The sequence below is a fragment of the Lissotriton helveticus genome, chromosome 1_1, assembly GCF_964261635.1.
Source record: "Lissotriton helveticus chromosome 1_1, aLisHel1.1, whole genome shotgun sequence".
NCBI classification, from domain to species: domain Eukaryota; kingdom Metazoa; phylum Chordata; class Amphibia; order Caudata; family Salamandridae; genus Lissotriton; species Lissotriton helveticus.
Genome location: NC_136057.1, coordinates 1,046,727,941 through 1,046,751,220, shown reverse-complemented (window position 1 = coordinate 1,046,751,220; position 23,280 = coordinate 1,046,727,941). Strand labels below are relative to the sequence as shown.

At 47.4% G+C, this 23,280-nt stretch overlaps 1 protein-coding gene across 3 annotated transcripts in view; it reads left to right on the top strand.

Annotated features, from left to right (window-relative positions):
- The first annotated feature begins 2,020 nt into the window (after nucleotides 1–2,020).
- Nucleotides 2,021–23,280, top strand: part of LOC144820365 (arylsulfatase A-like) — a 317,042-nt gene continuing 295,782 nt past the window's right edge. Inside the window, exons 1-2 of one of the 3 annotated variants that reach the window (XM_078677928.1) lie at nucleotides 2,052–2,092; nucleotides 6,248–6,354. The gene's annotated coding sequence lies outside the window, so the exon portion shown is untranslated. Of the gene's footprint in view, nucleotides 2,093–6,247; nucleotides 6,355–7,956; nucleotides 8,021–23,280 lie in introns of those variants that run through there. The other 2 variants (XM_078677927.1, XM_078677925.1) reach the window with 2 other exon arrangements.

Here is a 23,280-nt window from a genome sequence, read left to right as displayed (position 1 = left end):
TAGAGCGCTAGGGGTGATTAGGTATCCTAGGAGGCAGGAGTCCTAAGGGGGGGGTCGGAAGGCGTAAACGACTTCCGAGTGGCGTTTCCCTAGGAGAAAAGGGGGGATTCACAGGAGGCCTGGGGCTGTAGGGGCAGTTGGGGAGCGGAGGTCAGGAAGGTCACTAAGGTCATTTGAAGTTGGGGATAGGTTGCTGAGCGGATGTTGATACTTTGTTGCAATGTTGGGGATACAATTAGGGGTGGGGGTGGAGGGGGGCTGTTAGGCGGTTACTATTTAGAGAGTACTAGTTTTGTTCGGCACAGGCCAGGTGGGGTTGATTGCGTAGGTGCACCTGATTCCAAATAAAGCGGCCTTTAACACACTAAGTTGGTGTCTGTTTCAGTGCTTTCCCCCCCCCACCTACAGGTGTGCCCCAAGGGGGATTTGGGGGGGCAGCCGACCGTAGGGAGGCTTGCACACCCGGGGATGTTTGGGGCAGTAGGGGGGGGGGGGGATAGGTGTCCTAGACAGGCACCCGTAGCTTGGGCTCCTTGGGCTGGTTTGGGCTCCTTGGGCGGTTTTTGGGCTGGCCGGGGATATATACGGCCATTTTGTAGCTGGGGGCACCATTTCAGGTGCAGTGACACGGCAGCCGGGGGTGCTAGGTGTAAATCGTTGTCCCGCCCTCCCTCCCTATGTCCGTAGAATGGTTTGGCCAGGGTGGGCCTCTTGGGGGGTTGTGAGGGGCTTTGTTGGTTGAGGGTGCACCTGAGTTAGGGTACAAGAGTGGTTGTCGCTGGAACAGGTGCTGTGAGGGGTGGCGTTTCCCTAGGAGAAAAGGGGGGATTCACAGGAGGCCTGGGGCTGTAGGGGCAGTTGGGGAGCGGAGGTCAGGAAGGTCACTAAGGTCATTTGAAGTTGGGGATAGGTTGCTGAGCGGATGTTGATACTTTGTTGCAATGTTGGGGATACAATTAGGGGTGGGGGTGGAGGGGGGCTGTTAGGCAGTTACTATTTAGAGAGTACTAGTTTTGTTCGGCACAGGCCAGGTGGGGTTGATTGCGTAGGTGCACCTGATTCCAAATAAAGCGGCCTTTAACACACTAAGTTGGTGTCTGTTTCAGTGCTTTCCCCCCCCCCCCCACCTACAGGTGTGCCCCAAGTGCAGATTGCAGGCAGGCGTGGTGGCGAGTGCGAGGTGAGAAAAAATTCATGGAGGTTTTTTGCAGCACAACAAAAGGGTTGGTCACTGGTCAAGTGCAGGCCATTGTAGGTACTGATTTGACGTGCCAGTGGCCCTGCAACTGACAGAAGAGAGAAGGGAATTATTTTGTCTCTTTGTCCCCTCGACCCTTGTCCCACTACAAAATCTGTGGGGGGGGATATACCCTACACATTCTATGCCCATGACCACTGCCCCTGCTGTGCCATTGGAAGCTACACACCAATCGTGCATCTTTAATAAGAATATGTATTAAATGTAGATCTGTTGCACTGAAGTTGCAAAGGGCAATTAAAGATGTAAGGTCCAACAAAGAAACAATGCAACAGACGTCAGTCATATGGGGAGTTGCAATTGTATTTGTTTTTATAAAGCGCTTATTATCCCTGACGGGGCGTCGAAACGCTTTTCGCAGAGTAGCACGCTATACTCTAGCAAGATATGGTGAGCTCATAACGTATTTGAGGTTTTACACTGTGTGATCGTATCTGTGAGCATGGGTGGATCGCTTTCAATATGTTTGCCACGGGAAAACCGGTTGTGCCACAATCGTGTTAGAAGAAAAGCGCTTAGACCCAGAGAGCGAGTCTCAGTGTCTGCCGCATCCCGCATGCGTGTCACCCGACGAATACTCCGTGTTTGGAACTCTCCGTACATTTGCTTCTAAAGGGGTAAATTAATAATACATTCGTATTTATATTTCCCAGACTGTTGGCTTGCACTGCGTCTCATGCGAGAGAGGGAACGGCCAGTTGGGTCGAGTTTCTCAACTCAATAAACTACATCTCCCAGCATGCGCTGGTCACACTCTCGTGACTTTTATCGTCACGTGACTTCGTTCTCGGCTGCCAAGGCTGGCGCCCTTCTCTGAGCGAGGACACAGTTTGGGTAAGTGACAAGTGCCCCGGCTATTCACGCGGTCATTTCATTATTTTCAGCGAGCTACAGTAGCGCAGTTCTAGGAGGGTCAGACAGTATGACTCACTTCAACTCCGTCTTGTGCGACTGCCTTTATACTTTATTCTTTTCTAGTTACACCCACGCCTTATATTCACGGATGTGCGGTTTTTCCTCTCCCGGATTCTGTACTGCAGTAGACCAGGCGTTTGTTAGGATGTGGCAGCACACGGAGCGGACTGAACATATGGATGAGAGTGGGTTGGCTCAGTGCTGAGAGTGGGGAAAACAAGCATTTGTAATGCAATAGGTATCCCATTTGCGAGAGTTTTAGCTCTTAGCATGCATTGTAAATGACATGCCTTTTATTTATCTGTTTTGCTAATTAACACAACAATTAAAGGCCTTGTCATTTACTGTGGGCGAGTGTTTGACACGTTTCCACACTCCTTCCATCATTTATTTTGCGATGATGCTGGGTTTATTATAACTCCTAGAATATATCACGACATATTGCAGCCACTACTTTGACTACCACTGTATTTTCAGAATAAGTAAATGCCAAGTTAAGAAAAGGAAATATATAGTTACATTGATGATTCCGTGGTAGTTATGCATTTTTGTGTAGGTAGCTAATGCCGACGCTAATTTACTGACATGCAAACGTACTGAGCAATGCTGATATGGCAGCCCTGGGGTGAACATTTCATATGGTCTCAGTAAATTAATGCAGCCCAGCAGAGAACTGCTTAATTGGTCTAATACTTAGAAGTGCTGCTGAGGCCTGTATGTATATATATAATTGTTAAACATAACAGCCTTGCAGAGAAGTGCTGATATGCTCTTATTAGAGCAGGCAGCTCCCACAGAGAAGTGTTGCTATGATCTGATTATCTACTTGGCGGCCTTGCAGAAAAGTACCTATTGTAAGCATGACATACTAGCAGAGAAGTGCTGCTATTTTCTTCTTAGGTTAGAAGTTCTTATATAGTCTGGTTATATTTATTAATTTTTAAGTGTTATACAGCGCACCTAGACACAAAGTTATCAGAGTGCTAGAGTTGCACAGCAATATTTACAGGAACATAAAATACTTGGTGGCCTTACAGAAAAGTGCTGAGACACTCCTATTGTAAGTATGCCTTGTATTAAAGTGCTGGTATCGTCCTATTAGATGTGCATTGATCCTCAGAGAAGTGCTGCTATATCCTGAGTAAATGCATGGTGGCATTGCAGAAAGTATTGATACAATCTTAATGTGTGTATAACATCCTTGTAGAGAAGTGCTGGTATGCTCTTATTAGATGCATGTTGTTCTCATAGAGAAGTGCTGCTATAGCATGATTATATACATAGTGATCTTACTAGAAAGTGTAGATAGGCTCCTATTGTAACCTTGAAAGCCTTTGATAAAATCCTTCAGAGAAGTGATGCTATAGCCTGATTACATACATGGTGGCCTTGCAGAAAAGTGTTGCCACACTACTACTGTGAGCATGACAGCCAAGCAGAGAAGTGATGATATGCTCTTAATATGCTACCGAAAAAAAAGTAATAACATCCTGGAAAAAGCAAACGCTCAAGGAATGCAAGAATAAGCAAAGCATGTGAATAGGAACAACATGGTTATCGTAACAGTTTTACACTCATTTTCCAGAAATCTGTGAGTATTTTTCCCTGAAAAGTTAAGGACATTACCACAGGGCACGAAAGGGACCTGTTTCAATGACCATTGCTTATATCTTTACAAGGAAAATAGGTGAGAAGGATAACATAATACGTTTGCCACTCCATGCATCAACCAGATATTGCAGTACCTCCAGGCAGCATTAGATTGGGAAGGCAGGCTGTTGGGCATTGGGCGATGGACCGATGCCTAAGCATCACCTGTGGGCTGTTTTTTGTCAACCGGGCCACAGAGCCTTACTGTCTTGGCTGCCAGGTCTCTGTAATGTGGGGCCAGCATCATGCACGTTTGCAGAAGCATCTCTAGGCCGGTATTGATCTAGGCACTGCATACTTTATTTTGCCCCCTCCCTCCACCCAGAAGCAGTGTCCTCTCCCCTGCTCTGCTGTTCGTAATGTAGCGTGCAACAATGTCTCAACAGGTATTATTTAGTTAACAGTTTTACTTATAAAAGCATGCACAAAGAAAGTTACAAGGGAGGGGGGAACAGGGAGACAAGAAACTGAAGACCAATGAATGCAATTTCTTTTGTGTATTTGGTCAAAAGACAAAACAACAGCACTCTGTTACATTAAATGCCTTGTAACCTGTACAAATCTGTGCACAATAGGGCTCATGAGATAAAAGGTGAATGGCGCAAGTGACGAGTGAAGGGATATATATATATATATCGGGAAACAGTGCAGAAAAAACATTCAATCGATACAGTAAACTCTAATTGGCTCCCATACATTAATGAATACAATTAATTTTGCAGGAGCCATGAGGCTGGTGCTATGGGTTGCGCTGCAGTGTCGACGGTGTTTCGACCTGTTCAAATTTCAGGCCATCCTCAGGATCAGGTTACTAAAATTTGAAGGCACAGAATGTGCAGGGATATCTGGAGGTAGAAAACAGGTGAGGTGTCTTAAGCACTAGGTTAGTGCTACGGGATGACAAAGCGACCTGCGTTGCGTCAGTGGTGATTTGGATGAATATGTAGACCATCAAGGGAGGAAGACCGCACAGGATCGGTGCTGTGAATAAAAGGCGCTGCCCGGGTGAGCTGAGGTCCAAGAGAATGTGGTGATTCTCGTAGTCTTGGAACAATGTCCGTTAGCGAAACACGCCGGCGTGAGCCTGGGGATGCGGTAGCGAGGTGTGTGCTGCTAAAGTGAGGCAGGGTGTTGAGGTTGCAGCAGCCTGAGTGGGGGCAGGTGATGTGGCCGTTGGGCCATCATCTCCTCAGCCGCCTTGGAGCAGCAGCAGCTCTGAGCTTTTCTCAACCACTCCTCTCCCAGGCCATCGCCCTGAGGCATTAGTTGGCTGGGGAGGGGGAAGAATCAGTGAATCGGCCTCGCTGAGGGCCTGTTGTTGAAACCTCAACTCTAGTGTCTTTTGGGCCTTTGTGGAAGGGGGAGTGTGTGTTTGCATAGGCCTGGCTGTGAGGGACCTTTCCCAGAGCCTAAAATTAAGAGGATGTAATGTTAGGGTCATAGCTGCTGGATGAGGAACTGTAGAAATGTGTTCGAGTCCCAATCTCAGCTTAGCATCCTGTGATTCTGGGCAAATGACTTAATTGTCCAAGGTCTACGAAACCAATTAATTTGATCTTCTGTTACTGTAATGTAACTGATGCTCAAATATTCTCTGCCCTGAGGCCTAGTTCAACCTACATAAATACAACTACAATAAAAAAGAACCTCCTGTTTGTACATTTTTTAAGAGTCTGCAAAGACTGCAACATAATAACGAGAGAGGATTCTTTATACAATAATAAAGTCTGTATTCCATCTTAACATGGCTTTTCTTCCTTTCTTTAGTTTAACTATCAGACACGGATCATTAAAGCAGATTTAGACCACATTTTAAACTGCTTTCACCTTTTTTTTACTGTTTAAACTTTAAAGTATATATTGATCAGAGGAGAAAATACCAGCTTTAGCTGATTGTCTTCATTTTCGTACAAGCAAGGACATCAAAATATTGGTATCCCAGGTTAAAAAAACGGCCAGGTGGCAAACATAGCCAGATTAGGAGTTGTGGCCTTTAGGCAACTTTATTTTACCTTGCATGCCCAGCCAAAATGTAGGGCTCTAGTTTTGAGCAATGTTTCTGCAACTATGAGCTTTATCTTTCGTAATTTATCAAACATTTCTCTAAAAATTCGACCAATTAGACTAGCTAAATGCTGTTTCATGAACGGGCATGATCGAAGAATGTGGGTCAATTTTTTGGGGGTGCTCAGGCCAAATTGTGATCCCACTCCTACCCTGCCTCCAGGAATGGTGCACTTCCCCACAATGTTGTTCAAAGAGAGACAAGAAAGCAAAAGTAGCGCTTCACTGGCAAACATTCTGTAAAGTTGGGCTACGGTGTATAGGTGTGAATAAAACCAATCTGGTCACTTTGCAACCACTCTTTCTTTCTTTATTTAGTTATTTTTCGTATTTTTAACCTTTTTTTCTCTCCGTCCCAAGGCTGCACTATGGAATAGAAAAATGTCAGTAAGAAGACGACCTTTCCACCAAAAGTGTTTCTTTCTTTTTTGGATCCATTTCACAGTTAAAGGGAGAGGAAAGCAAGGGTAAGAGGAATTTCTTGAAGTCACAATTTTTATTAAGCAGGTGAGGAGAAGAGAGACGGAGACAGAAAGAGCGGTAATAAGAGGAAGAGAGAGAGGGACAGAGCAGCTGACAGCAGCAGAGCAGCAGAAGTGACCACTGTCCTTGTCTTCTCTGGGCAGGAAGGAAGAACTAGTCCTTTTTCTTCTCTGCCCAACCTACCTGTACCCGAATGGCTGAGCCTTATCTACAGGCCTGGATTATTTCCGCCGTCCTGGAACGCATTTTTAAAATAAAAAATGCAGATCCCACCAACTTCGACTAATGGGTTGGTCATTCTGGAAAGCATTGGTGGGAAGACGGGCTCGTTTAAGCACTAGTGGTGCCTGGTGCGACAGTCCGTTTTGTTGCCCCCTCCCCCTGGGGCTCCAGCTCGAATTCCCTCACTACCACCTTGCAAGAGAGCCCCACATCTCTCCATAGCCCCTCTCTCACATACATTTAATTTGTTTTAAAAGCACTGGTAAAGGCTGGTTCTACAAATCCACCCGGCTCGTCACCTAAAATATAGATCTGGTCTTTGCAGCAGGCACATTAACCCTCTGGGCTAGTTTATTTTCTCTCTCCCTCCCTCTCTCCTCCCTCCCTCTCTCTTCTTGACATTTTTATTGCTGCCAGAAAGCAGGACACAACCGTTAAATCTTTAGGTATTGCAAAAGACTGCTTCACCTGAGGTCAGTACCTCCTCCAGGTCAGCGCCTAGTGCATCCGCACCGCCCTTAGAGAAGTCCAGTAGAGCAGGTGTTTAGGATGTGGCCTCTCTGTGTTCCATTCAGGCTGTCTGAGGCTATACTCTCTACCTCCCCGAGTTTATAAAGCTAGTGCATTATGTGTTTGAGAAGTTTTTATATAGTTTTATGCGGTGCAAACATGAACCATAAGGGTGTCAGAGCTCTAAACATAATGCTGACAAGTCATACATAAAAGGGAAACATGCAAGCAGGAATAAGTAAGCAGCAATATGGAATACAATATGACAATCGGCCTGGCAAATTCAGGCTCCGCATGTGTCCACAGGAAAATAGTCAAGATGAGTGTCTTAAAGCTACTATTGAAGGAATCAATTCAACAGAATAATTTTTACTTCTTTGAAGAAGGTTTTCGGGGATTTGACCTACATTCGGGTGGCAGTGTGTTTCATATTCTTGGGGCTAGACCAACGAAGGAGCGGTTGTAAGTTTTCTTTTTGCTGAACTTCTGTGATTTCAACAGTAGGGAGTGGGCGCTACTTTAGGAATGACTACCATTAGACAGCTCAAGTTTTCTGGCCAATTGAACGTAAGTTCGATGGTGAAGGGCCTTGTGCGCCATGCAGGCTATCTTCAGTTGGATCCCTGCTTCAAACGAGAGCCATTTTAGATGTTTTTGGTCTGGTGTAATGTGATTGGATCTTCTGGAATTCATGATGCGCCTACCTGCTCAGTTCAGTGTGGCCATTAGCTGCGCCAGCCTTTCTTTAGGTAACCCTGCAATAGTAGGACTCCCGTAGTGTAATCGGGAGATGAGAAAAGATTGGACTGCTAACTGAAAGTTATCAGGGGGCAAGAAGGGTTTGTTTCTTTTTTTTTTGTGTTCTCAAATGGTATTGGCTCCCCTGATGGTTGCACTGATATGATCTTGCATATTCAGGTATTTATTCAACGTTATACCTAGTGATTTAATAGTCAATAACGTGGGGGGTGCAATTGAGAGCAGTTCATTGTTTTAGCTATTCTTGTATGGGGGGCAGAGTGATTGTGGGGTGCGATGAAGAGGATTCCATTTTGGCGGTGTTGAGCATAAGGGGATTGCAGGTTAACCATTGTTGTGTATTCAATAGGGTATAGTTAAGAGTTATGATGTCTTCGGGAGAGGACATTTTCAAGTACAATTGTGTATCGTCAGCGTACATGTGGAATGTAATGTTTGAAAGGTTCAGAATTTCGGTGAGAGGTTCTATGAACAAGTTGAATAACATGGGTGAGTGGGTGGAACTTTGAGGCACTCCAAACGAGACTGGAGTAATGTCAGGGTGGGTTTAATTGACTTCTATTCTTTGTGTTCACTTATGTAGGAACAAGGCAGAATAGTTTAGAACGGGACCAGATAAACGCACCCTATTCTCCAGAAGGTTAATCATGTTGTCATGTTTGACCGTATCTAATGCAGAGGAGAGATTAAGCAGGCAATCAGTGTTCGTTCTGTTCCGGCAATCTCTGGGCATAATCTACAATGTTTGTTAGCCATTTCAGTGCTATGACCCATTGTAAAGGGTCAAGGAGATGACATTTCTCAATGTGTTTGCAGAGTTGCAGGTTGTTGAACTTGGCCTTATTTGCAGGGTCATCCCTGAACTTGTTGCCTTCCTCCTGTATTTTGTCTGACCTGGATTTGTGGTTTATGACACTGGGCACTTTACCACTGTTGATCAGTGCTAAAGTGCATATGCTTTCCACATTGTAAATTGATGTATGGATTAGTGACTCCATGACTGGCTTATTGGATTTACTGTCAGACCCTAGTACAGTGAACTGTGGGCACCCTGGGCTGATAAATCAAATACTGCTGGTGGGCTTGCAGCACTGGTTGTGCCACCCACAGAAGCAGCCTGTAAAGTGTGTCTCCGGTCTGCCATTGCAGAGCCTGTGTGCAGTCTGGTACTGCCATGTTGACTGGGCAAGTGCACCCACTTACCAGTCCCTAAACCTTCCCTTTTCTGCATATTAGTCACCCCTATGGTAGGCCCAAGTTAAGGGTGCATTGTAGGTAAAAGGTAGGACATGCCCTGATGTGTGTGGCATGTCCTGATAGTGAATTACAGCTATTTTCGTTTTTCACTATTGCAAGGCTACCTGTTCCCCTTAGGCCAGAATGGGCAGTTTGATTATAACACCTTATAATCCTAACTGACTCAGGGAACTAGGTAGAAATTCGAGTTTAGTATGCCTGAACTCAGAATGTTAAAATACATCTTTTAGTGAAACTGGTTTTGACATTCTGTGTTTGAAAATACCACTTTTAGAAAGTAGGTATTTTCTTGCCGAACTAGCCAAGCCTGTCTCTGCTAGGCTGTATATTCCTTGTCTGGAGTTTGAGTAACAGGGGCTGGAGGATTCCCGGAGACAGGGCGAGTCAGCACAGGGCTGAATAGAGCGATCTGCATGTAGATTGGTGGGAGGAGTTGCACCTGGGACCTGAATAGGTCTGTGCCTGCCTTCCACAATGCTGGCTCCATCTCCTGTGGTGCGTCTGATGTCCCTGGCCCACGTTGTCAAAGGAAAGAAGCAGTCTTGTAAACAAGGTGCTCCAGGACTGCACAGAACTGGTTTGGACCAGGCACAGACACTCTCTGCCTTCAGAGACAAAGGATTTCGGTTTATAAAAGAGGGAACCCAGACCCCTGAACTTTAATTCACTTTTGGGAAACAAGAAGAACCTTTGCTGAGGAGAGGAACCAGAGAAACTGAGGAGGAGACTATCCCTAAGCTGAGTGCTGTTTGGGGGATTGGCCTACAGTCTTTGCCTGACTACCAATGAAAGGAGTAAGGACTTTGTGCTACTTTCAAATCAACTTGTAAAGGATCTCCAGGGGCTTGAGATGGAGCTTTCCTCCTACTAAAGTCTCAGGTACAACAGACTTCACCAACCAGCTCCCCTGCCTTCCCTTGCTGGGAATTGAAGTGTCTGCTGTTGAGCTGGGCTTTCCGAGAGACTGCGTTCGCTGGGAGCTGGAAGCGTGACTCAAGACGAAGGAGAGTGTCGCCGTCGCAGCAGACCCTGTCGCATCACCGGAGAAGCATGTCGCAGGACCTGTCGTGGCTCCGAAGAATCGTTGAGTGGCTACAAGCCCGTCAGGCATGCACGCATCGCTGTCACATCAAGAAGATCCCATTTTGTTTCATTGCACCGGATCTTCATCACATCACGGCGATGATGGTCGCATCGCCACTGAAGCGCAGTAAGAAACCGACGCATCACCTCCCCACGCGGAGAAGAACTGACGCATCCCCTGCGCAGCAGTAGGGACCCGACACATCACCGTTATTGTGTGTAAGGAACTGACGCATCACCTTCCCTGCAACACTTTCGTTGTATAGCGTTACGCATTCAAAGGTACATTGAACTTAAAGTGTCGCATTTTAAATCTAAAGAGAACTAAGCTAATTCTACCATTTTTAAAGTACAATATTGTGGATTTTTGTCATTTGTGGTCTTGTGTTAAGTCTATATAAAATTACTTATTTTTATACTACAACTTGTGTGGAGTCCATCTGTAGTGTTGTCACTGGGTCACTGTATGTGTTCACAAATGCTTTACACAATGCCTCTGAGATAAGCCGGTCTGCTTGTGCCAAGCTACCAAGGGGGTGAGCAGGGGTTATTTTAGGAGTGTAACCCCTTACCCTGACTAGACGCAAGGGTCCCTATTTGGTCAAAGGTACCTACCTCTGCCAACTAGAGCCCCCCAAATCTAACACAGATGCACTCATTTCTCTAGTAACTTTACTTGTGTCGGGATGTTGGTAATTGGATGGAAATTGTTACGGTCAGACAGGTGCACATTTGGGTTTTTTAGGATTGGGATATTCTGTCCTAGCTTTAAGCAATCAGGAATCATGCCCTGAGATAAAGATGCATTGACCATCTTAGTCTAGCGTAGGAGAATGGAAGATCTAAGATCTTTGGTGAGCTTGGCGGGCAGACGATCATGAAAGTGAATAGAGTGTTTCATTGATATTATTGTTTTGAGTATGTCGGCTTCATCTGGGAGTTTGAAAGCATTCCAAGTAGTATTATATTTTGTGGTATAGTAAGAGTGTGACTTTCTTTAGTGTTACACTGGGAGGAGACTGGGCTGAACCTAGTTTAGTAGGCGTTGGGAGGCAAGTTCCAGTTCTTACTCAATTTTCCTGGTCTTTTCAATTAAATAAATGGAAAATTCATCTTCGCTTGGTAATGACCCATAATCCATCGAATGATGGTTAGATTTGCAGACTGCTTGTTCGAAAAGGTTTTTGGGTCTGTTTTTGTTATTGTCAAGTTGCACCCTGAAGTATTCTGCTTTTGAGCTTCGGATATGTCAGTTGTAGGTGCTTCATCTCGACCTCAAGTGTTTGAGATGAGAACTTCTCCATGATCTCTCAGCAAGTTTCAACTTGGGGCAGGACAAAATTTGGCAGGAAGCTAGATCTTTAATCTGCAGAGTGTGTTTTTTATGATTTTGTGTAAATTTGTTCTGTAGTTTGTGAGATATTAATGGTCAAATATAATTGTATATTTTGGCAGTTGGGCTCACAAGAGTCGTCAAGCAAGAGCACCAAATAAAAATGGGACCCTGTCATTGGTTGAGAGGCCTGTTTTTTCCGTGAGCCTCCATGCTTTTGCGAGAGCCAGCGACTCCCGCGAGCCTAGCAAGCAATGTTCCCTGTACGGAGTGCATACACCTTGATTTCCCTGAGTGCGCAATTTCTATCGTGAGGGGCGCACACTTCCCATATCAGTTAGAGACTGATTGCAGTTGCGGCTTTTAAAATACGAGAAGCGTGACAAAAAGGTCACTTGAATGGTGAAAAGTCACAGGGAGCCTGAGTGGGGCGGCAAAGGGTCTGAAGTTTGTTTGACCAGCGACCTAGGACTTGGTGATAATGTTTTCATAACGTTTGTGCTCTGAGCACTGGCAGCAGATGCTCCTGCTAGTAGGGCTTCTCCCTTTCTTGGCCCATCCATTCTACTCCTGGGAGTGAAAATAAAAAAGAATAAAAACGAGCTTGTTCTCTCTCCCTGCCAAGGATTGACTGTCTCAGCAATCTTACAAGCTGAGTGAGCTCTGAAAAGTTCGCCATGTAAATCATGCAACAAACCATGTAAAAAAGTGCATGCAGAAGCTTTGATGTTGATAGTCACATTATATCGCTGCACTGAGAGGCCCTTATCAAAAGTGAGACTTTTTAAACGTGAACTTGGAACTTTTTCTGTACCGTGCCCTGGTGACAATGCCCTTTGTGAACTAAGAGGAAAGTAAGTTGTAATGTGCACCCTGTAGGTGGCCCACATTCTTAGAAATAAATAAACATTATAGTCTAATAAATGAAACACCAGACATTGTACGCCTCGCATACTTAAAGCATGTATTTGAAGCTGCCTTCATATCCGATAATGAAGAAAATGGAGGTTTGCTGAAATAAAATATTTCACTAAGATCATTCAGTTCAGGAAAGCAGGGAAGCAAGGATTAATCACATGTTTTCTCGTTCCACTTTGTACAATGAGCTACTAAATGGGTATCTATTTGTCTCTCCTGTTTTACCTCAAACATTTGCTTTGTTGTTAATCTGTGCATAATTTCCACAGTGTTTATCAATCACTGAAGAGGCAGGGTGCCACACCAACTTGTCTGTGCCAGTTTGTATTGAAAGGAAAACGTTAAATGTCACATTTTTAGCATTAATGTTAATTTTCTCACTACAATGACTTGGAATGTCTGGGAAATTTAAGTTGGATATAGGTTTAGCTGGTGGGGCCTGGGCCCTAGTGCAAGGAAGAAACTGGGCACTTTGGCCATTGTTTGAAGGGTAAAATACAGCAATAATCAGCTTTCAGTAGGCCCCTCGGGACTCTAGGCCTTTGTGTCACTGCACCTGCTGCACCAAGGGAACAACACCTCTGCATAGCACTAAACGTAGTATTTTCTTTTGGAGGCACCAGCTCACTGTTTTCATATACTGTGTATGAGCTCATGCTAGTACCAGGGGTCTAGCTTCCATTCGTGCAACAGGTACAGTGGCACCAGAGCCAATTGAACCATGCAATTACTGCACAATTATTCAGAACTACATAAGAAGCGTAACCGGGCATTTAACGCTTTTTTCTTAATGCAAAAATGCACCCTTTCGTCCAGAATGTACCTGAAAATGTATTTAGCACTAAGAAATAGCAATAAATGCTACAGAACCTGAATAGCAGCGTGAGCAGCCACTCATGCTTGATAAATGTGCTGAGCTAGGATTTTCCTCCCAACTTACTCTCAGCATATAGCTCTAATATTTTCTTAGTGCACAATGCATCCTCATGTCAAAAATAGACAAGAGGATGCATTTTGTGCTAAGTAGAATAGCGCTAAATGTAAAAGAACATGAACAACTGCACAAGCATCCACTTGCACTGTCTAAATTAGTTGTTCCTGTACTAAATTATGTGAGCAGGCGTGATTATCAGTGATTCCTCATCAAAATGCGGGATTACCGAAATTACTTTGATTACTCGGAGTTGACAAAAATATTGCCCCAGCCTAGTAAATTGCTGCTGTATGTTACTATCCCAACAGCAATCAAAGGGGTAATTTTCCTTACTTGCACCAGGTCCTGTGGCATCTTAACCATACTACTTGCTACTAAACTTTACATCCTGTGGCCTTATTATGATAAGGGTGCACTTTTCCTGTTTCCAGCGCAGCGTACCTTTTAAACAGTTGCACCGTGTGTAAACAGGGAAAGTGCGCACTATATGTTGAATGTGATCCCCTCAGGGCAGCCGCAAACTCTTGCTACCCTGGGCCAGAGCATTCAAGTAAAATATGGGCCGGCTGCTTCAAAGCTGCTCCATGTTTCACAGTACAGGCAGCAATTCACCTGCATTTTTAAGAGGGATTAGAGACCCCCTTGTAGACGGGCGCAGTGGGTGATTGAACTCACCTGCAAGGGGATGTCTGGGGAGTCATGGTACCACCTTCCATCCCTTGAGTGCATTATTTGATAGTTTTAGTTTTTCCAAACATTGTGCATTTGTTGTTGTTTGTATGCATGGCTCTTGTGCAGGGCATACTGTCAACTGAGTCACATCGAGATGTCATAGAGTAGAAACTGTGGGTGTATTGTTACGATGGGATATGATTGAGAGCTCTGGAGTTGAGGCAGAATGCAGCGGCATTTTCTCAGTGTCTGTCAGTGGGTCCTAAAGGAGTTGAGACTACATGCACTTCCAGTCTTTGGCCTCTCTGCAGAGCACACAGAGAATGATTTTCACATACATGCAAATTGTAACTGTGGAGGTATGAGTAGAGGAGTTACACAACGTTCAAAATAGACAAGACATCGCCGAACGTAAACAAATTGCAGCACTAACAGCACAGCCCCCAGTGGTGTGTGTGGTGTAGATTTTGAAGAAGAGGAGATGAAAGTTACACTAGAAAGAGTGCAAAAACGGTTCAGATGATGAAAGAGATAACGTGTGAGATACGCATATGGAGGATTTCAGAAAGATGTGGGGGGAAAAAGATGTAAGTGTCTAACAAAGTGACAGCCTGCAAAGAAAATTGGTGTGAAAGGCAGACATTTTCACAATAAAATCATTGTTATTCATGTATTTGATACAGGTAAAAAGCATTAGCAAAGCCAAAAGGTCTGGCTTGTTTTAGGCATAGACCGTGTTTGCGATATGTCTGCAAACATAAAACTTAGAAAGGCACACAAATAGTTGTTAGGTTTACTGTTGTGTGGAGCATAGTATTCTGGTTCACGCATTTTTAGCCATGTCTCTTGGAAAGGATTCTTAGTTACACTTCTTTGGCCTTACCTCTTAACGGCCCACATGCATCAAGCATTTTTGGAGTCGCAAACGGTGCGATTCCTTAAAATCGGCCGTTTGCGATTCCAAAAGTGCTGTTTGGGATGCATCATGTTATTTTAGAAGTTGCAACTTTTTTACGATTTCCAAAATTGCGATAGCATATAAGAAATCGCAATTGTGCGATTTCTTAAATGCTATGCATCATTTAAAAAAAAAGTGCGATTTTTCAAATAGGAAGTGCAAATTACCACGAAGTTCAACCTCGTGGTAATTTGCGAAATTGTTTAAAAATGCACAAAAATGCATTTTTTAAACTGTTAAGTTACAGACACACATGTCCTTAGGACATGTGTGTCTGTAACTTATACTGAAAAGTACATTTCATGGGTGCAGGGGGGGGTCATTTGGACCCCCCTCTCCACCCTTGAAATGCATTGATGAATTGCGATTTCAAATAGCGAATTCGCAATTCCCATTCATTCCTATGGGCATTTTGGCCCATAGGAATGAATGGGAATTGTGAATTCGCAATTGAAAATTTGCATTTTTTATGCAATTCGGTATTATCGCTGAAACAGGGATTCCCCCCTCTTCGCAGTCACTAGGCGGAGACACGCCCACACAGGAGGCCACGCCCACCCGACAGCCTACTTAAGCGCCGAAGTAAACGCGCGACGGTAGATTGTGTAAACCTCTGAGGCGGAAGCCGGAGGACTTGTATTTTAAAATTGTTGTTGTTGCTGAAACTTTTAAAATTTCTCCACTCACTTCACGGGCACTGTGCACCTCGCCGAGCAGTCCCCCGCAGACCCCCTGACACAGCGGATATTATCGCTGAAACAGGGATTCCCCCTCTTCGCAGTCACTAGGCGGAGACACGCCCACCAAGGAGGCCACGCCCACCCGACAGCCTACTTAAGCGCCGAAGTAAACGCGCGACGGTAGATTGTGTAAACCTCTGAGGCGGAAGCCGGAGGACTTGTATTTTAAAATTGTTGTTGTTGCTGAAACTTTTAAAATTTCTCCACTCACTTCACGGGCACTGTGCACCTCGCCAAGCAGTCCCCCGCAGACCCCCTGACACAGCGGATATTATCGCTGAAACAGGGATTCCCCCTCTTCGCAGTCACTAGGTGGAGACACGCCCACACAGGAGGCCACGCCCACCCGACAGCCTACTTAAGCGCCGAAGTAAACGCGCGACGGTAGATTGTGTAAACCTCTGAGGCGGAAGCCGGAGGACTTGTATTTTAAAATTGTTGTTGTTGCTGAAACTTTTAAAATTTCTCCACTCACTTCACGGGCACTGTGCACCTCGCCGAGCAGTCCCCCGCAGACCCCCTGACACAGCGGATATTATCGCTGAAACAGGGATTCCCCCTCTTCCCCCTCTTCGCAGTCACTAGGCGGAGACACGCCCACACAGGAGGCCACGCCCACCCGACAGCCTACTTAAGCGCCGAAGTAAACGCGCGACGGTAGATTGTGTAAACCTCTGAGGCGGAAGCCGGAGGACTTGTATTTTAAAATTGTTGTTGTTGCTGAAACTTTTAAAATTTCTCCACTCACTTCACGGGCACTGTGCACCTCGCCGAGCAGTCCCCCGCAGACCCCCTGACACAGCGGATATTATCGCTGAAACAGGGATTCCCCCTCTTCGCAGTCACTAGGCGGAGACACGCCCACACAGGAGGCCACGCCCACCCGACAGCCTACTTAAGCGCCGAAGTAAACGCGCGACGGTAGATTGTGTAAACCTCTGAGGCGGAAGCCGGAGGACTTGTATTTTAAAATTGTTGTTGTTGCTGAAACTTTTAAAATTTCTCCACTCACTTCACGGGCACTGTGCACCTCGCCGAGCAGTCCTCCGCAGACCCCCTGACACAGCGGATATTATCGCTGAAACAGGGATTCCCCCTCTTCCCCCTCTTCGCAGTCACTAGGCGGAGACACGCCCACACAGGAGGCCACGCCCACCCGACAGCCTACTTAAGCGCCGAAGTAAACGCGCGACGGTAGATTGTGTAAACCTCTGAGGCGGAAGCCGGAGGACTTGTATTTTAAAATTGTTGTTGTTGCTGAAACTTTTAAAATTTCTCCACTCACTTCACGGGCACTGTGCACCTCGCCGAGCAGTCCCCCGCAGACCCCCTGACACAGCGGATATTATCGCTGAAACAGGGATTCCCCCTCTTCGCAGTCACTAGGCGGAGACACGCCCACACAGGAGGCCACGCCCACCCGACAGCCTACTTAAGCGCCGAAGTAAACGCGCGACGGTAGATTGTGTAAACCTCTGAGGCGGAAGCCGGAGGACTTGTATTTTAAAATTGTTGTTGTTGCTGAAACTTTTAAAATTTCTCCACTCACTTCACGGGCACTGTGCACCTCGCCGAGCAGTCCCCCGCAGACCCCCTGACACAGCGGATATTATCGCTGAAACAGGGATTCCCCCTCTTCGCAGTCACTAGGCGGAGACACGCCCACACAGGAGGCCACGCCCACCCGACAGCCTACTTAAGCGCCGAAGTAAACGCGCGACGGTAGATTGTGTAAACCTCTGAGGCGGAAGCCGGAGGACTTGTATTTTAAAATTGTTGTTGTTGCTGAAACTTTTAAAATTTCTCCACTCACTTCACGGGCACTGTGCACCTCGCCGAGCAGTCCCCCGCAGACCCCCTGACACAGCGGATATTATCGCTGAAACAGGGATTCCCCCTCTTCGCAGTCACTAGGCGGAGACACGCCCACACAGGAGGCCACGCCCCCATCACCCCATAAATGTGCCAGTCATGCAAGCGCAGCGGACGAGCGCAGCGGGAGCGCCGTTTGCGCGCCGAAGGCGCGCCTAAGGCAAGCCCGTCTGCGCCCGTCCGCGCACGACCGGGCTCAGGGCCAGACCCTTTGTCGGATCTGGCTCTTACAAGGGTAAGCTATTCCCGCCGAGACATACTCAGTCTGAGACCTTCTAATAATAGCACCTGTAATTACGTACACGATTTGGAAAGACCTTTTACGAGCTGCACTATATGCTACCCAGCTCAGCTACAACTCCCTAAACCCCCAGTCTCCCCCCCAGGTCTAAAACTAGCCGCATTAAACTGCAGGTCCTTACCCATGCATGCCCTGCTTATTAATCATCTTATAGCAGACCATGCTTTGGATATTCTGTTTCTTACAGAAACGTGGATTACCGACCACTCGGATGCGGATATAGTCATAGCCCTTCCTCCGGGCTTTCTCATTCAGTCTCAACCCCGCCCCACTGGCAGAGGTGGTGGACTAGCCATCATTTACCGGGACTACTTTTTGTGCAGAGCCAACGATGCCCACATTTTGGATGCTGAAAGCTGCCTGTTCACCATCCAGCTAGCCCCGACAAGTTCGCTGTCTGGTCTACTGATTTATGTTATGTTATGTTATGTTAATTTCGATTTATATAGCGCCAAATCACCGACAGGTCTCTTAGCGCTTGCTTTGGGAACCCGTCCTGGCTTTCCCTGCAAGATTACCCCTACTGGGCATCCCCAAGGTGAAGACCAGGCATCCCGCCGCGGGGGGGCCGTAGTGGAGATTAAGCAAGCTATTGCCCAGAGATGCAGAGTGTGAACCCATGATTCGAGTAGGCACCGAGGCGAGAATTATGAAGTCCGTGGACATTTGGGCTCAAGACCCTGCCGCGTCGGGAATTGAACCCTGGTCCCGGGTCTGACCTCTGCATCAGGGTCTGCCTCCTCTAACCAGTGAGCCACACTTCTCCACTCGTCCACCGGGCCACTATGGCCCGTTTGCGGTATCTCTCCTTGATGCCATATCATCTTTAGCCCATCTTACCTCGAACTTCTCTATTTTAGGAGACCTGAATATACATTTTGACGATCCTCTAGACACAGGCGCAGTTGATTTGATCAATGACCTGGCAGCCTATGACATCCACCTGACCAATTCCGGAGCCTCACACAATAAGGGACATCTACTAGATCCAGTGTTCACTAATATCTACTCTCTGGTTACTAAAGAGGCCCTCCCCCTCCCATGGACGGACCACTTTATGGTCACCTTTCATCTACCAGGGTTATTCAGGAAACCACATAAACTAGCAACATATACCAGGGACAGAACATGGGCCAGACTCTCGGCGGAAGACTGGACTAGAACCCTTAACTCTTCAACTCCTACCCTTCCGGCTGATTCTGATATTGCCGACAAACAATTTAGGACATGGATCTCCACCTCTCTCGATTCCATCCTCCCTTTAAAAAATCGTGAGAAAAAAATGGGAAAATGGGCTCTGCCCCCTGGTATACCCCCCAACTCTGATCTCTCCGCAAAGAGTGCAAAAGAGCAGAGAGATTGTGGAGAAAGGACTGGCTTCATGCCAGTAAGGAGGCCTATCGCAGGTCGGTGAGAGTCTATAAATCTACTTTAAAGCTCGCTAAAGCCGGGGGGCGTGGTTTGGACGGCAATGGAGACGGTCGTCTAGGTCCGTCAGCTCCGCATCCCTGAGGGGTAAACAACCAGCCAAACCGAACTAAGGACAACAAAAAAGACAGCACGAGGTGTGGGAAGGATCGGTGCAAAAGATAGAGGAGCAAGAAACAGAGAGGGCAACGACAGGAAGAGATACGAGCGCCTGATAGCCACTGAACACCCCAACAACGCAGAGAAGCAAGATGGCGGTGCGAGCCTAGAGGGGGACGGCCACGAAAGCTGCAAGGCGAGAGACGGAGCGAAATATAAAAAAGAGGCCCCAACCCTCTGAGGCAAGGCTGCGGCGCCAGGGGGACCTGCCAGAACAGACGTAAAAGGAAGCCAGCCAGCGTAAGGTGACTTGTATGAGCATAAGCGCCCAGACGCAGCGACAACAAAGGGAGGAAGATCGGAGCGCAAGGGGAGAGAAGCGGAAGCAAGCGACCCCAACCTACCCGAAGCCGAACTGCCTTTAGCGTCCGGGGACCAAACCCAAGAGAACCGGAAGTATGTGGTTGCAGGGCGCCATTGCCGGAAGTCTTCCCCGAGTCTGAGCGGAAGACGGAGGGCAGGCGACCCGGAAGCGGAAGGAGGCACAAGGCTGTAAGTAAGAAAAGCGAAAACGGACAAAGACGGAGACGCGCGATCACCAGAGGCTCAGGGAGGGTGCGCATTTGGCATCGGGAGCTGGAAGGACCGCGGAGCGAGACTGCCGCCTGAGAAAGAGAGGCGAGCCGAGTGCGCAAGGCGCAAGGAGGAGCCCAAACGGAGGCAAGACGGAAACAAGCCCAACAGCGCGCCCGGCAGCTGACAAAGCAGGCAGATATTAAGGCGAGGAACCGGCGCGACCGGGTGTGGAAAAACAAGCGGGGGAGCTTTGCACACATTCAGAAGGGGGCAGCACAGAGCTAGGGGGCGCGACACCTGGCACCCCCTACCGCATGCCAGACACAAGACGCAAAGGGGAGAAAGAAAGAGGAAAGAGACAGCGCCCGAGCAAAGGCCCCAAGTAGAGGCATGAGACATCAGGAGGTCACACTGTAGCCATTCCGGCGGAAACAAAAGGCAGAGAAAGTCGAGCCGGATGGGCAGAGCGAGTGCGGCCCCCCCAGAACAATCATAGCCGAAGCGACCACTGACAGCCGCAAACATAAACATAAACAGGCAATCAAGCTCAGGCAGCGACCATGTACAATAGAGCTTGCACGGAGCGAGGAGAGTTCCACAACACTCATCTGTAGGGCGCTGCGCCACCACCCCACCAAAAACAGCCCACAGGCGCACCTTGGGCAGCCCTCAACGAAGTCGGAACTGCAGAGAGAGGCACAAAAGAGTCACGAAAGAGTCACAAAGAACTAAAGAGCTAAAAGCCCTGCAACCAGGGCAGCCTGCACGCTGGCAGGACCAAAGGCAAAAACAAGAACGAGACACATCAGGGAACCAAGCAGATACAGACAAGCTGCCCAACCACCCACTTCAAAACCAACGAGCACATCAAAAGTGGCACAAGTGGGAGGGAGGCTGATCAGCGTCCTGTCAAGAAGGGGCATCGGAACGATGGCGGGCAGCGAGGGGAAACTAACAAATGAGCAACAGAAGAAACCCAAATTTGACAATCAGGGGTCCCCGACCAAAGCAAGAGGTGAGCCGGTCACACTGGAGACCATCCTGCGGAAGGTGAACGAAGGCAATGAGGTCGGAAGAGAGACAAAACTCAAGCTGGAGAACATGCAACTGGAGATGGCGGCCATTAGAGCGGACCTTCACAAAACGAACACAAGAATGGAAGCTGCAGAAAGCCGAATAAGCTCCGTAGAAGATGAGACAAGTAGGCACTCCAAGGCTATAGCAGAGCTAAGAACAGCCACAAACGCTGTACAAAAACAGCTAGCGGAGAAGGATGACAGGGCAAGAAGGGGCAATGTAAGAATACTAGGAGTACCGGAAGGGGCTGAAGATAAGGCAGGCTCCTGTGCCGCAATGCTGGAGGAGATGATCCCACAACTCACAGGTATCACCTTCCAAAGAGGCTTCGAGGTACAAAAGGCATACAGGGTCCCAGCGGGGAAACCAGCCACAGGCAGAGGCCCAAGAGCAATAATCTGCAACCCACTGAGATTAAACCAGACTGAAGCCATTTTTGCCTTCGCCAGGAAAAATCAGAACCTAACATGGGCAGGAAACAAGATAGTACTGACCCAGGACTATTCCAAGCCTACAGTGGAGCTAAGGAAGGGATTCCTGGCACAAAGAGACACACTGCGGAGAAGAGGAGCAACTTTCAGCTTTGTTAGCCCAACAAAATTCAAGGTGACAGACAAATGGAAGACTATGTTTTTTGAGTGCCCAGAGGCCCTAAGACGATACCTACAGGGACCAGCAGTGGAGGACATGGAGGAGAACAAAAGTCCAGGGGCAGCAAAGAGGAGCGCGTCGCCGCTGAACGAACAGTCGGACTAAGAGACACATGTCAAGCTCAAGCAAGCGGGCGCAGAACAGTGATCTACCTCAGAACGTAAGACGGGGAAGGCTCCCGGAAATAGGAAGACTGAAAGACATAAAAGATATACAAGAGACTCGAGCAAGAGCACATAAGCAGCCAGAGAAGGAACCAACTCTACCTCAGGGATGATGCGAGCAGAGGAACTTTGTCGTCGCACACCCTTTTTGCAAGTAAGGGAGGGAGGGGGGCGGGAAGGCGAGAATGGGGGAGGAGGGAGGGGGGGAAAAGGGGAGGGGGGGGTTCTGTACATGGGCTTACTGACTATCTTTCATTTCTATGCAGCTCTTGCATCTGTCACTTCTCTCTCACTCTTACACTCACACTAAGTAGGAGCAAAAGGAACCACGGATACATGACTAGGCACACGACAAGGATAGCAGGGGAGCCTAAAGGTAGCCCACCAGCACAGCGCACACAAAACAGCATCAATGACACATAACGGCCAGAATAGCATAGGGTCAGATATCAAAATAGTCTCCCTTAATGTTAAGGGGCTGAACAGCCCGGTAAAAAGAAGAAAGGTGCTCGAGCACCTAAGGAAACTCAAAAGTGACATCTATGTGCTACAAGAGACCAGGCTTGAAGAGGCAGACATACAGCGAATAAGAGCTAACTGGATAGGAGAGGTGGTGGGGTCGCCAGCCCTGAACAAAAAGAATGGGGTAATAACACTAATCAGCAAAAATTCAAACCTATCTCTCACAAGCTACCAAGCAGACACGCAGGGCAGGACACTAGTGACCAGTCTCAAGCGAGCGGGAGAGACCTACCATGTCGCAAACATATACGGCCCCAACAGTGAGGACAAGCAATTCTGGGAGGGGATAGGCACCCAGCTACACAACCTTCCAATGGAGGACCTATTGATTGTCGCCGGAGACTTTAACCAAGTCCTGGACCCAGCAATAGACAAGCACCCCTGCAGACGCTCCCCTACTATTAGCCCCAACATCCTGAGAAACCTGTGTACAAAGCTGAGGCTAAAGGACCCCTGGCGCCTAAGCAACCCGGATGCAAGAGAATATACATTCTACTCCAACCCTCACAACTCCTATAGTCGGATCGACTACATACTAATGTCAGAAACACACACACACCTCATAGATCACACAGAGATAGGTCCCAGAACAATATCAGATCACGCACATATAAGCCTATCCCTTTCAGGCAGACACAACGAAAAGCCAACACGCAGGTGGCGATTCGATGACGGCCCTCTTCAACACACGTCGGCAAAGGCAGAGATAGAAACAGCGATTAAAGAGTATCTGACAATCAATGACACACCAGAGACTCCTAGAGAGGTACTATGGGATGCCCTCAATGCGACCATACGTGGGGTAGTAATGACAATAAAAGGGAAAATGAACAA